Source organism: Anolis sagrei, chromosome 8 (assembly GCF_037176765.1).
Source record: "Anolis sagrei isolate rAnoSag1 chromosome 8, rAnoSag1.mat, whole genome shotgun sequence".
Lineage (NCBI taxonomy): Eukaryota > Metazoa > Chordata > Lepidosauria > Squamata > Dactyloidae > Anolis > Anolis sagrei.
This window is the reverse complement of record NC_090028.1, coordinates 24,623,753-24,635,780: the sequence shown is the minus strand read 5'-3', so window position 1 is coordinate 24,635,780 and position 12,028 is coordinate 24,623,753.

Here is a 12,028-nt window from a genome sequence, read left to right as displayed (position 1 = left end):
GCTTGCTCATTAGACTCTCCTCTACAGTTCCATTTTGCCGGGAAGCCTTAGCATTGAATGATTGTGTTGTTAAAGTGCAAAGTATGGAATCCTGCGCAGATGGTCAGTCAATATGACTTTAGCAACGTGCAGTCATTGAATTCTTGACAGCAGAAGGAGATTCAAAGGAGATTCATCAGAGAATGCAAGCTGTTTATGATGACTGTGTTGATGTGAGTACTGTGCGTCATTGGGCGAGTAAGTTGAACGATATTGAGGTGGGAACATCTGACTTGTGTGACAAACAAAGAGTTGGACGTCCTGTGACAGCAACCACCGAGTTTCACAAGCAAAAGGTTGACAGATTGATTCAGGATGATCGTCGTATCACTCAGAGAGAAATTTCAAGCATAATCGGCATTTCACAAGAATGTGTGGGTCACATTATTGCTTTGCTTGGCTATCGGAAGATCTGTGCACGGTGGGTTGTGGAAACAGAGTGTCGACTTCTTCTGTGACGGCTTCAGAAAACTTGTTCATCGTTGGCAGAAATGTATCCAATTGTCTGGTGATTATGTGGAAAAGTGAATAGTGGTAGATAAAGAGCACATTCTAAGGCAGTGTTTATCAACCTGAGGTCACGAAGGGGTTGACAGAGGGGTCACCAAAAATTATCTGTGGGAGGTTTGCCCCAGTTCTGTCATTTGTGGGGTTCATTCAGAATGGTCTTTGATTATAGGTGAACTATAAATCCCAGTAACTACAACTCCCAAATGTCAAGCTCTATTTCCCCCAAACTACATCTGTGTTTATATTTGGGCATATTGAGTATTCATGCCAAGTTTGGTTCAGATCCATCATTGTTTGAGTCCACTGTGATCTCTGGATGTAGATGAACTACAACTCCAAAACCAAAGGACACTGCCCATCAAACCCAGTATTTTCTGTTGTTTATGGGGGTTCTCTGTGGGAAGTTTGGCCCAATTCTATCATGGGTGGGGTTAAGAATGCTCTTTAATTTAGGTGGACTATACATTCCAGCAACTACAACTCCCAAATGTCAAGGTCTATTTCCCCAAACTCCACCAGTGTCCAGATTTGGGCATATTGAGTATTCGTGTCAAGTTTGATCCAGATCCATCATTGTTTGAGTCCACAGTGCTCTCTGGATGTAGGTGAACTACAACTCCAAAACTCTAGGTCAATGCCTACCAAAACCTTCCAGTATTTTCTACTGGTCTTGGGAGTTCTGTGTGCCAGGTTTGGTTCAATTCCATCATTGGTGGAGTTCAGAATGCTCTTTGATTGTATGTGAACTATACATTCCAGCAACTACAAGTCCCAAATGACAAAATCAATCCTCCCCAACCCCACCAGTACTCAAATGTGGGTATATTGAATATTTTTTGCCAAATCTGGTCCAGTGAATGAAAATACATCCTGCATATCGAATATTTACATTACAATTCGTAACAGTAGCAACATTACAGTTATGAAGTACCAACGAAAATTTTATTGTTGGCAGAATGAGGTTGGGCCGAATGGTCCACCAGGTCGCTTCCAACTCTAGGATTCTATTATTCACAAATATATACGTCCATCCATCCATATAAAATATTAAAACATTTCGGTCTCATCCTAGAGAGATGAAAACTATTTAAAGCAGGTGCAGTAATTTAGGTAGACCCAAAGCACACACACACGCTTATGTAATAAACATGTGAACAAGTTAAACACAGGTGAAGACTGTGGGGAATCAGGCTGAAATAAAATGTGCCAGGAAGAAAAAACAATTAACGTTCTGGTTTGATATTATTTTGGCTTTGGAGCTTTCAAGTCAGTATTCAGGAAACCAGGCCGGAGGGGAGAGAAAGTGGATAATAATAATAATAATAATAATAATAATAATAATAACAACAACAACAACATCCTGCCTTGGTTCCCCCAAAAAATCGGACATAAAATCGAACAACAGGGAGCGGTCAACACTTCTGTTTAAACAGATCCGCTGGCTGCTGATAAGTTTCCAGTTCAAGGTGCAGGTTATTACCTACAAAGCCCTAAACCAGTGTCTCTCAACCTTCCGAATGCCACGACCCCTTAATACAGTTCCCCATGTTGTGGTGACCCCCAACCATAACATTATTTCCATTGCTACTTCATAACTGTCATTTTGCTACTGTTACGAATCGTCATGTAAATATCTGCTATGCAGGAAGTGTTTTCATTCACTGGATCAAATTTGGCACAAATACCCGATACGTCCAAATCTGAGTACTGATGGGGTTGGGATCCAGTTGATTTTGCCATTTAGGAGTTGTAGTTGCTGGGATTCATAGTTCACCTACAATCAAAGAGCATTCTGAACTCCACCAATGATGGAATTGAACCAAACTTGGCACACAGAACTCCCATGACCAACAGAAAATACCGGAAGAGTTAGGTGGGCATTGACCTTGAGTTTTGGAGTTGTAGTTCACCTACATCCAGAGAGCACTGTGGACTCAAACAATGAGGAATCTGGAGCAAACTTTGCATGGATACTCAATATGGCCAAATGTGAACACTGGTGGACTTTGGGGGAAATAGACCTTGACATTTGGGAGTTGTAGTTGCTGGGATGTACAGTTCACCTACAATCAAAGAGCATTCTGAACTCTGCCGACGATGGACTTGAACCAAACTTGGCATACAGAACTCCCATGACCAACCTAAAATACTGGAAAAGGGTTTGGTGAGCATTGATCTTGAGTTTTGGAGTTGTAGATCGAGCCCTTGTCACCCCTGAAACATCTCCATTATTGACTTAGATCAGTGTTTCCCAACCTTCCTAATGCTGTGACCCCTTAATACAGTTCCTCATGTTGTGGTGACCCCCAACCATAACATTATTTTGCTACTTCATAACTGTAATTTTGCTCATGTTATGAATCGTAATGCAATTATCTTATAATCAGGATGTATTTTCATTCACTGGACCAAATTTGGCACAAATACCCGATATGCCCAAATCAGAATAGTGGTGGGGTTGGGGAGGGAGGATTGATTGATTGATTTTTGTCATTTGGGGGTTTGAGTTCTTGGGATTTATAGTTCATCTACAATCTGAACTCCACCAGCACACAAAACTCCCATGGCCAACAGGGAACACTGGGTTTGGTGGGCATTGACCTTGAGTTTTGGAGTTGTAGTTCACCTACATCAGAGAACACTATGGACTCAAACAATGATGAATCTGGACCAAACTTGGCATGGATACTCAATATGGCCAAATGTGAACACTGGTGGACTTTGGGGAAAATAGACCTTGACATTTGGGAGTTGTAGTTGCTGGGATGTACAGTTCACCTACAATCAAAGAGCATTCTGAACTCTACCAACGATGGAACTGAACCAAACTTGGCACTCAGAACCCCCATGACCAACAGAAAATACTGTATTTTCTGATGGTCTTTGGCGACCCCTCTGACACCCCCTCGTGACCCCCCTGGAGTCCTGACCCCCAGTTGATAAACACTGCCCTAAATGGTACGGGATCAGCCTATCTTCGCGAACGTGCACGAACTCTAAGATCCTCTGGGGAGGCCTTCCTCTCGCTCCCACTTCTGCCACAAGCATGGCTGGTGGGGACGAGGGAGAAGGCCTTCTCAGTGGTGGTTCCCCGGTTCTGGAACTCTTTCCCCAGGGAGATTAGGCTAGCACGTACTCCGTCCACTTTTCGTAATGACCTAAAAACTTGGGATGTTCCACTGTGCTTTTGATTAAACAGTTCACTAGATAATTTGCCCCCTCCCAGTCATAACTTAACATTTGCCTCTTGCACTTTACCACTGTTTCCTGCCCTATAGATATAGTGCTATAATTGACATTGCCCTTTTAGCCTGAACTTATCATCTGGCTCCTGCACTTTTACCATCTGCCCTGCCCTTGCTACTGTATTGCACAATGCCCCTGTCTGCCCAAGTTTAGCAATTTGACTATCATGTCAGGGTATTGGCCGTTTGTTGATAGTTGTTATATGTTGTTTTGTGATGTTGTTTTTATAGAAATTTGATTTGTGTTTATTTTAATCTATGTTTGACCTGATTTGGCCCTTTGGGGAGATAGTGGTGGGGAACACAAATAAAGTTTATTTATTTATTTTATTTATAATTCAAACTTATATGCTGCCACTCCCCTGGGGCTCGGTGCGGCTTACAAGAACAGGCTAAAATCTAAAACAATTTAAAAACAATTTAAAAACAACAATATCAGAGATCAAAGGCCTGTCGAAACAGATATGTCTTACATGCCCTGCGGAAGGCTGGTAGGTCTTGCAAGGCACGGACTTCAGGTGGCAGAGTATTCCAGAGTGATGGTGCCACTGCTGTAAAGGCTCTGCGTCTGGTTGCTCTTAGACGCAATTTTATTTATTTATTTATTTATTTGGGGTGCTTCTACCCCGCCCTTCTCAACCCCCTAGGGGGGACTCAGGGCAGCTTACAAAAGGCACAATTCGATGCCTAACAATTCACAAAATACAATACAATATACAATACACAAATTTACCATATAATGTCACAGTTATAACTAATTAAAACAATCAAACCGTATACTAGCAGCAATAAAAACATCTTGTGGTCAATGTGCACCAAATCCAAGTCTGTAAATTATCTAGCATCGTCATTGTCCTTTCGTACTCTGGTCATTATTGGTTATCTTTGTCCATCTGCCAGCTTACCCGAAGGCCTGGTCCCACATCCAAGTTTTTAGCTTCTTTCTGAAGGAGAGAAGGGATGTTGATGTCCTAATTTCCCCGGGGAGCGCGTTCCACAGGGGCCACCACCAAGAAGGCCCTGTCCCTCGTCCCCACCAGTCTCGCTTGTGATAAAGGTGGGGCTGAGAGCAGGGCCCCCTCAGCAAATCTTAAACTGGTCTTTACACTGGGAATTTGCAATAGATCTTGGTCCTCAGAACGAAGGGATCTCTAGGGTTAGTAGGGGGTGAGGCAGTCCCTCAGGTACATCAGCCCCAGACCATGCAAGGCCTTAAAGGTGAGTACCATCACTTTGAAAGTGACCCGGTGCTCAATTGGTAACCAATGCAACTGTAGTAAGATTGGTGTTATGTGGCATCTCATCGGAATTCCCGCAAGAAGCCGAGCAGCTGCATTTTGTACCAACTTGAGCTTCCGAATCACCGACAGAGGAAGGCCAATGTAGAGGGTGTTACAGTAGTCCAGTCTTGAGATGACCATAGCCTGGATCACCATAGCTAGGTCATCCCTGGACAAGTGGGGGCCAGCCGTCTAGCCTGCCGCAGATGAAAAAAGGCGGTTCTGCTAACGGCGGAGACCTGGGCCTCCATCGTCAGCAGAGGGTCCAAAAGGACTCCCAGACTCTTTACCAATGATGATGGGCGTAGCGCCTCGCCATCCAGGGTAGGCAGCTGGATGTCCCCACTGCCCGGTTGACCCAGCCATAGGATCTTCGTCTTTGCTGGATTCACCCTCAACCTGCTGGCACGCAGCCATCCAGTAACGGTAAGTTGTTGTTGTTGTTGTTGTTAAAAACAGTCACAATTTAGAAGCCCAATGCATATTCTAATTTCAAAAAAAGTAGCAAAAAATAATCTTTTGGTTTTATTTTTCACTTGTTTCAATAAACAAGGAGAGAAGGAGAAGTATAAACTATATTAATAATAATATTCTGCTTTCCCTACAACAGTGAGGGATCACTTGGGATCTTTCAGTAAACAATGAGAGAAGTATAAACTATAATTATACCCTAGCTCCAGCAGAGAAGAGTCCTTTGTCTCACCCTGTCATTCCACAGATATATAAAGCCTTTTGCCTAGTTCCAACAGACCTCACTACCACTGAGGATGCTTGCCATAGATGCAGGCGAAACGTCAGGAGCGAATGCCTCTAGACCATGGCCATATAGCCCAAAAAACCTACAATAACCCAGTGATTCCGGCCATGAAAGCCTTTGACAATACATATCCTGCTTTCCCTACAACATTGGGACTTTAAAGCTGATCACAACATAGAAGAAGAGCAATGCAAAGCAGTCTGCATTGCAAGAGCTGCAAACTACTTACTACATCATTCAAGCAATGATTTTTCACTTGGGAGCTTGCAGCAAACAATGACAGAAGTTTACACTATAATCATCATCATCATCATCATCATCATCATCCAATACAACAGCCTGCATAGTGAGCTTATTTGCTATGTACTAATCTTATTGTGTTTCAAATTATTATTATTATTATTATTATTATTATTATTATTATTATTATTATTATTATTATAGAACCTGCTTTAATTGAAGTCAGTAATTGGAAACTTCTCAAAGCACAGCAGACAAAGAGTCAGTACAAGAAAACAGCACTCCAGACCAGAGCTGACAGCTGGCACAACAAACCATTGCATGGACAGTTCCTTGAGAAGTTTGAAGGAAAAGTTGACAAGGAGAAGACTTGGTTATGGCTTACGAATGGAACCCTGAAGAAGGAGACAGAAGGTCTGATTCTTGCAGCCGAGGAGCAAGCCATCAGAACCAATGCAATTAAGGCCAGGATCGAAAAATCAGAAGATGACCCAAAATGCAGACTGTGCAAGGAAGCTGATGAAACCATGGACCATATCCTCAGTTGTTGCAAGAAAATCGCACAGACGGACTACAAACAGAGGCACAACTCTGTGGCCCAAATGATTCACTGGAACTTATGTCACAAGTACTACCTACCAGCAGTAAAAAATTGATGGGATCATAAACCCGCAAAGGTCGTGGAAAATGAACATGTAAAAATACTGTTGGACTTTCGAATCCAGACTAACAAAGTTCTGGAACACAATACGCTAGATATCATGATTGTGAAAAAGAAAAGTTTGGATTATTGATGTCGCCATACCAGGTGACAGTCGCATTGAGGAAACACAACAGGTAAAACTCAGCCACTATCAAGACCTCAAAATCGAACTGCAAAGACTCTGGCATAAACCAGTACAGGTGGTCCCAGTGGTCATTGGCGCACTGGGTGCTGTGCCAAAAGATCTCAGCCGGCATTTGGAAACAATAAACATTGGCAAAATCACGATCTATCAACTGCAAAAGGCCACCTTACTTGGATCTGCGCGCATCATTCGAAAATACATCACACAGTCCTAGACATTTGGGAAGTGTTCGACTTGTGATTTTGTGATACGAAATTCAGCATATAGATCTCATTTGCTGTGATATACTATGCTTTTGTGTCAGCATAATAATAATAATAATAATAATAATAATAATAATACTGTTCCGCTTTCCCTGCAACACTGGTTGCCTTTGAAGACGGCTCGGAAGCTCCAATTAGTCCAACGGTCGGCAGCCATGATACTAACTGGAGCGGAGCGCAGGGAGCACACAACTCCTCTGCTGCACCAGCTCCACTGGCTGCCGATTTGCTACCGGGCTCAATTCAAAGTGCTGGCGTTGGCCTTTAAAGCCCTAAACGGTTCTGGCCCAACCTACCTATCCGAACGTATCTCGGCCTATCAGCCCACCAGGACCCTAAGATCTTCTGGGGAGGCCTTGCTCTCTATCCCGCCTGCTTCACAGGTGCGGCTGGCGGGGACGAGAGACAGGGCCTTTTCTGTGGTGGCCCCTCGGCTCTGGAACGCCCTTCCCATGGAGGTAAGATCAGCCTCCTCGCTGATGGTATTCCGAAGAAGACTAAAAACTTGGATGTTCAAGCAGGCATTTGGCTAATTCGGTGCAATGAATATGTTGATTACGGATTGGTAATATGGATGATGCAATTGGACCACGATTTTAGTTAGGAGATGTATTGGATTGTGATTTCGTGTAATATTGTGTATTATGTTTTTTATGGTTTTAATTGTATACTGTGCACTGTATATTTTGTTGTAAACCGCGTTGAGTCGCCAATTAGGCTGAGAAACGGCGGTATACAAGGACAGTAAATAAATAAATAAATAAATAAACACTGGGACTCTAAAGCTGCTCACAATGTAGAAGAAAAGCAAGGCGAAGAAATCTGCATTGAAAGAGCATCAAACTACTTACTACACCATTCAAGCAATGATTTTTTCATTTGGGAGGTTTCAGTAAACAATGAGAAAAGTATAGACTCTAAAGCTGCTCACAATGTAGAAGACCAATGCAAAGAGGTCTGCACTGAAAGAGCTGCAAACTCCTTACTTACATCAGTCAAGCAATGGAGCTTTAAGTAAACAATGATAAGAGAAGTATAACAATAATAGTAATAATAATAATAATAATAATAATAATAATAGTAATAATATCCTGCTCTTCCCCACAACACTGGGACTCTAATGCTGCTCACAATGTAGAAGAGCAATGAAAAGAAGTCTGCAATGAAAGAGCAGAAAACTACTTATTTACTTCAAGCAATTATTTTTCACTTGGGAGCTTTCAGTAAACAACGAGAAGACGTCTAAAATATAATAATAATATCCTGCTTCCCCCCACATTATTGGGAATCTAAAGCTACTCACAATGTAGAAGAAGAGCAAGGCAAAGAAGTCTGCATTGAAAGAGCAGCAAACTCCTTACAACATTCAAGCAATGATTTTTCACTTGGGAGCTTTCCCTAACAATGAGTGAAGAAGAATGAACAATAATAATAGTAATAGTAATAATAATAATAATAATATCCTGCTTTCTCCACATCATTGGTACTCTAAAGCTGCTCACAACATAGAGCAATGCAAAGAAGTCTGCTTTGAAAGCGCAGCAAACTACTTACTTACATCATTCAAGCAATGATTTTTCACATGGGAGCTTTCAGTAAACAATGAGAGAAGTACAAACTTAATACTAATACTACTACCAATAATAATAATATCCTGCCTTCCCTACAACATCTAAAGCTGCTCACAATGAAGAAGAGCAATGCAAAGAAGCCTGCATTGAAAGAGCAGAAAACTCCTTACTTACATCAGTCAAGCAATTGAGCTTTCAGTAAACAATGAGAGAAGTATAAACTATAATAATAATAATAATAATAATAATAATAATAATGATAATAATATCCTGCTTTCCCTACAACATTGGGACTCTAAAGCTGCTCACAATGTAGAAGAAGAGCAATGCAAAGAAGCCTGCATTGAAAGAGCAGCAAACTCCTTACTTGCAGCATTCAAGCAATAATGCACACCTGAGTAAGAAAATGCATTTTTGCAAAAAAAGGGAGCAGCAAACTCACCGGTCTGGGGGGTCTGCAACCCTCCTCCTCTTCCTCTTTTCCTCCTCCTTCTCCTCCTCCTTCTTCCTCTCCTCCCTCTTTCTCCAAGGGTCCCAATCCATGGGGCGAGCAGGGCATCCTAGCTGATGTCTCTCCTCCTCCTCCTCCTCTGCTCCCAACTGCAAAGCTGGCAGAGAAGGAAGGCAGCCTTTTGCTGGGAGGTGGCAACACTAAGGAGGTTGGCATTGGGATGCCAGGTGGGGAGGGGGAAGAGGCAGGCAGGGAGGAAGCTTTTCCCTCCCTCTTTCCTCTCTTTCCCCTTCTCTTTCTTTTTCCAGCCTCCTCCCTGCAGCCGCAATATGCCTAGCCAAAGGGGATGCCTTTTTTCTTCTTTTGCTGGCAAGGCACCTGCCAAATCTGTGCTTGCAAGTGGAAGGGTTGCTTGCTTGTTGGTGCAGCATAGTTTTCCTTACTCCAAAGAGAACTGGGGGAAATACAGAACTGGGAGAAACACTTGGAGAGCACCCCAAAGGACATCTAGTCCAACCCCGTCCATCCCTGCAATGCAGGAAAGAGCTAGTAGCTTAAGAGTTGGAAAAGGTCTAACTGCATCTCTGCAATGCAGGAAGGCACCCCAAAGGCTATCTGATACACACACTTTGCAGGAAAATGCCAGTTTATAATCAAGGGCACTCCAATGGTCATGTAGTCCAACCACCTTATGACAGTAACATCTGCTTGGGAAAATGAGCCAGCTACACTTGTGAAACCTCACCTGTTGAGTCTCTGGCTCTTTAAAAACCCATCCTAGAAAAACACCTTTTGCAGACTTCTGCCTGCAAAAAGCTCAACATATTTTCTTCCCAGAGTGTATTTCTGTTGTTGAAAATAATGCAGCATGGCACTTCAACTGCAATGGCTCCATGCTAAAGAATCCTAAGAGTATTGTTGAAGGCTTTCATGGCCGGGATCACTGGGTTGTTGTAGGTTTTTCGGGCTATATGGCCATGTTCTAGAGGCATTTTCTCCTGATGTTTCCCCTGCATGTATGGCAAGCATCCTCAGAGGTAGTGAGGTCTGTTGGAACTAGGAAAATGGGTTTATATATCTGTGGAATGACCAGGGTGGGACAAAGGACTCTTGTCTGCTGGAGCTAGGTGTGAATGTTTCGACTGACCACCTCGATTAGCATTTGATGGCCTGGCAGTGCCAGGCCATCAAATCAGAAGAGCTGCAAGACCGAGAACAAGCCACGAGAGTCAAGACAAAGACCCACCCAGAGGAAAAGTGTTCTTGGAAGTAGGAAAATGGGTTTATATATCTCTTGGGAGGAGAGCAATGTCCAATCTCGATAAAACAGTAGAGTAGAGACATCACACTGGCAACAAAGATCCGCCTAGTCAAAGCCATGGTATTCCCTGTAGTAACCTACGGATGTGAGAGCTGGACCTTAGGGAAGGCTGAGCGAAGGAAGAGAGATGCTTTTGAGCTGTGGTGTTGGAGGAAAGTGCTGAGAGTGCCTTGGACTGCGAGAAGATCCAATCAGTCCATCCTCCAGGAAATAAAGCCCGACTGCTCATTGGAGGGAAGGATACTAGAGACAAAGTTGAAGTACTTTGGCCACATCATGAGGAGACAGGAAAGCCTGGAGAAGACAATGATGCTGGGGAAAGTGGAAGGAAAAAGGAAGAGGTGCCGACCAAGGGCAAGATGGATGGATGGCATCCTTGAAGTGACTGGACTGACCTTGAAGGAACTGGGGGTGGTGACGGCCGACAGGGAGCTCTGGCGTGGGCTGCTCCATGAGGTCATGAAGAGTCGGAGACGACTGAACGAATGAACAACAACAACAACAAATATCTGTGGAATGACCAGATGAACAAAATCTGGCTACCAGTATTAAAAAACTCAAAAATTACAACAGCAAAACAACAGAGAGTAAACAATCAGGCACATCAAATCACCTCTCAACAAAAGATTCCCCCAGGCACTTCCAAGCCATTAAATGCTAATCAAGGTGGTCAGTTGAAACATTCACACCTAGCTCCAGCAGACAAGAGTCTTTTGTCCCACCCTGGTCATTCCACAGATATCTAATCCCATTTTCCTAGTTCCAACAGACCTCACTACCTCTGAGGATGCTTGCCATAGATGCAGACGAAACGTCAGGAGAAAATGCCTCTAAAACATGGCCATATAGCCCGAAAAAATCCTAAGAGTTGTAGTTTGCAGAGGCACCAGGACTCTTTGGAAGAGGAGGCTGCAAAGACCTTAGAAAACAATTCCTGGGATTTCACAGCATTTAATCATAGCTGTTCAAGTGGCATCCAACCACACTCTTCCTTGTGGCGGTATAAAAATCACGTCTTTACCAATCCACACACCGTAAATATCCTGCTCCTATTTTATCTCATTAGTCTTTTAATTGTTTTATCCTTTAAATGTGGCCTGCCCATTGTTAACATTACTGTGATTGTGTTTATTAGAATGTTATTTTATGACTGCTTTATTTCTTATGTAATGTTGATGTTGTTTGTTGTTTATGCTTTAATTTTATTGCTGTAATACAGGGTTAGTCAAAATGCATAGGCCAATAAGCCATTCAATTGAATGGCTTATTGGCCTATGCATTTTGACTAACCCTGTATATTGTCCGGGCTTGGCCCCATGTAAGCCGCTCCGAGTCCCCACTGGGGAGATGGTGGCGGGGTATAAATAAAGATTATTATTATTATTATTATTATTATTATTATTATTATTATTGGTAGAGAAAAGATATGCCAACCAGATGATCAGTAAAGAATAAGGTGTTTACTCTTTGTTATGCAGAGCAACATGTATACACTCATGTGAA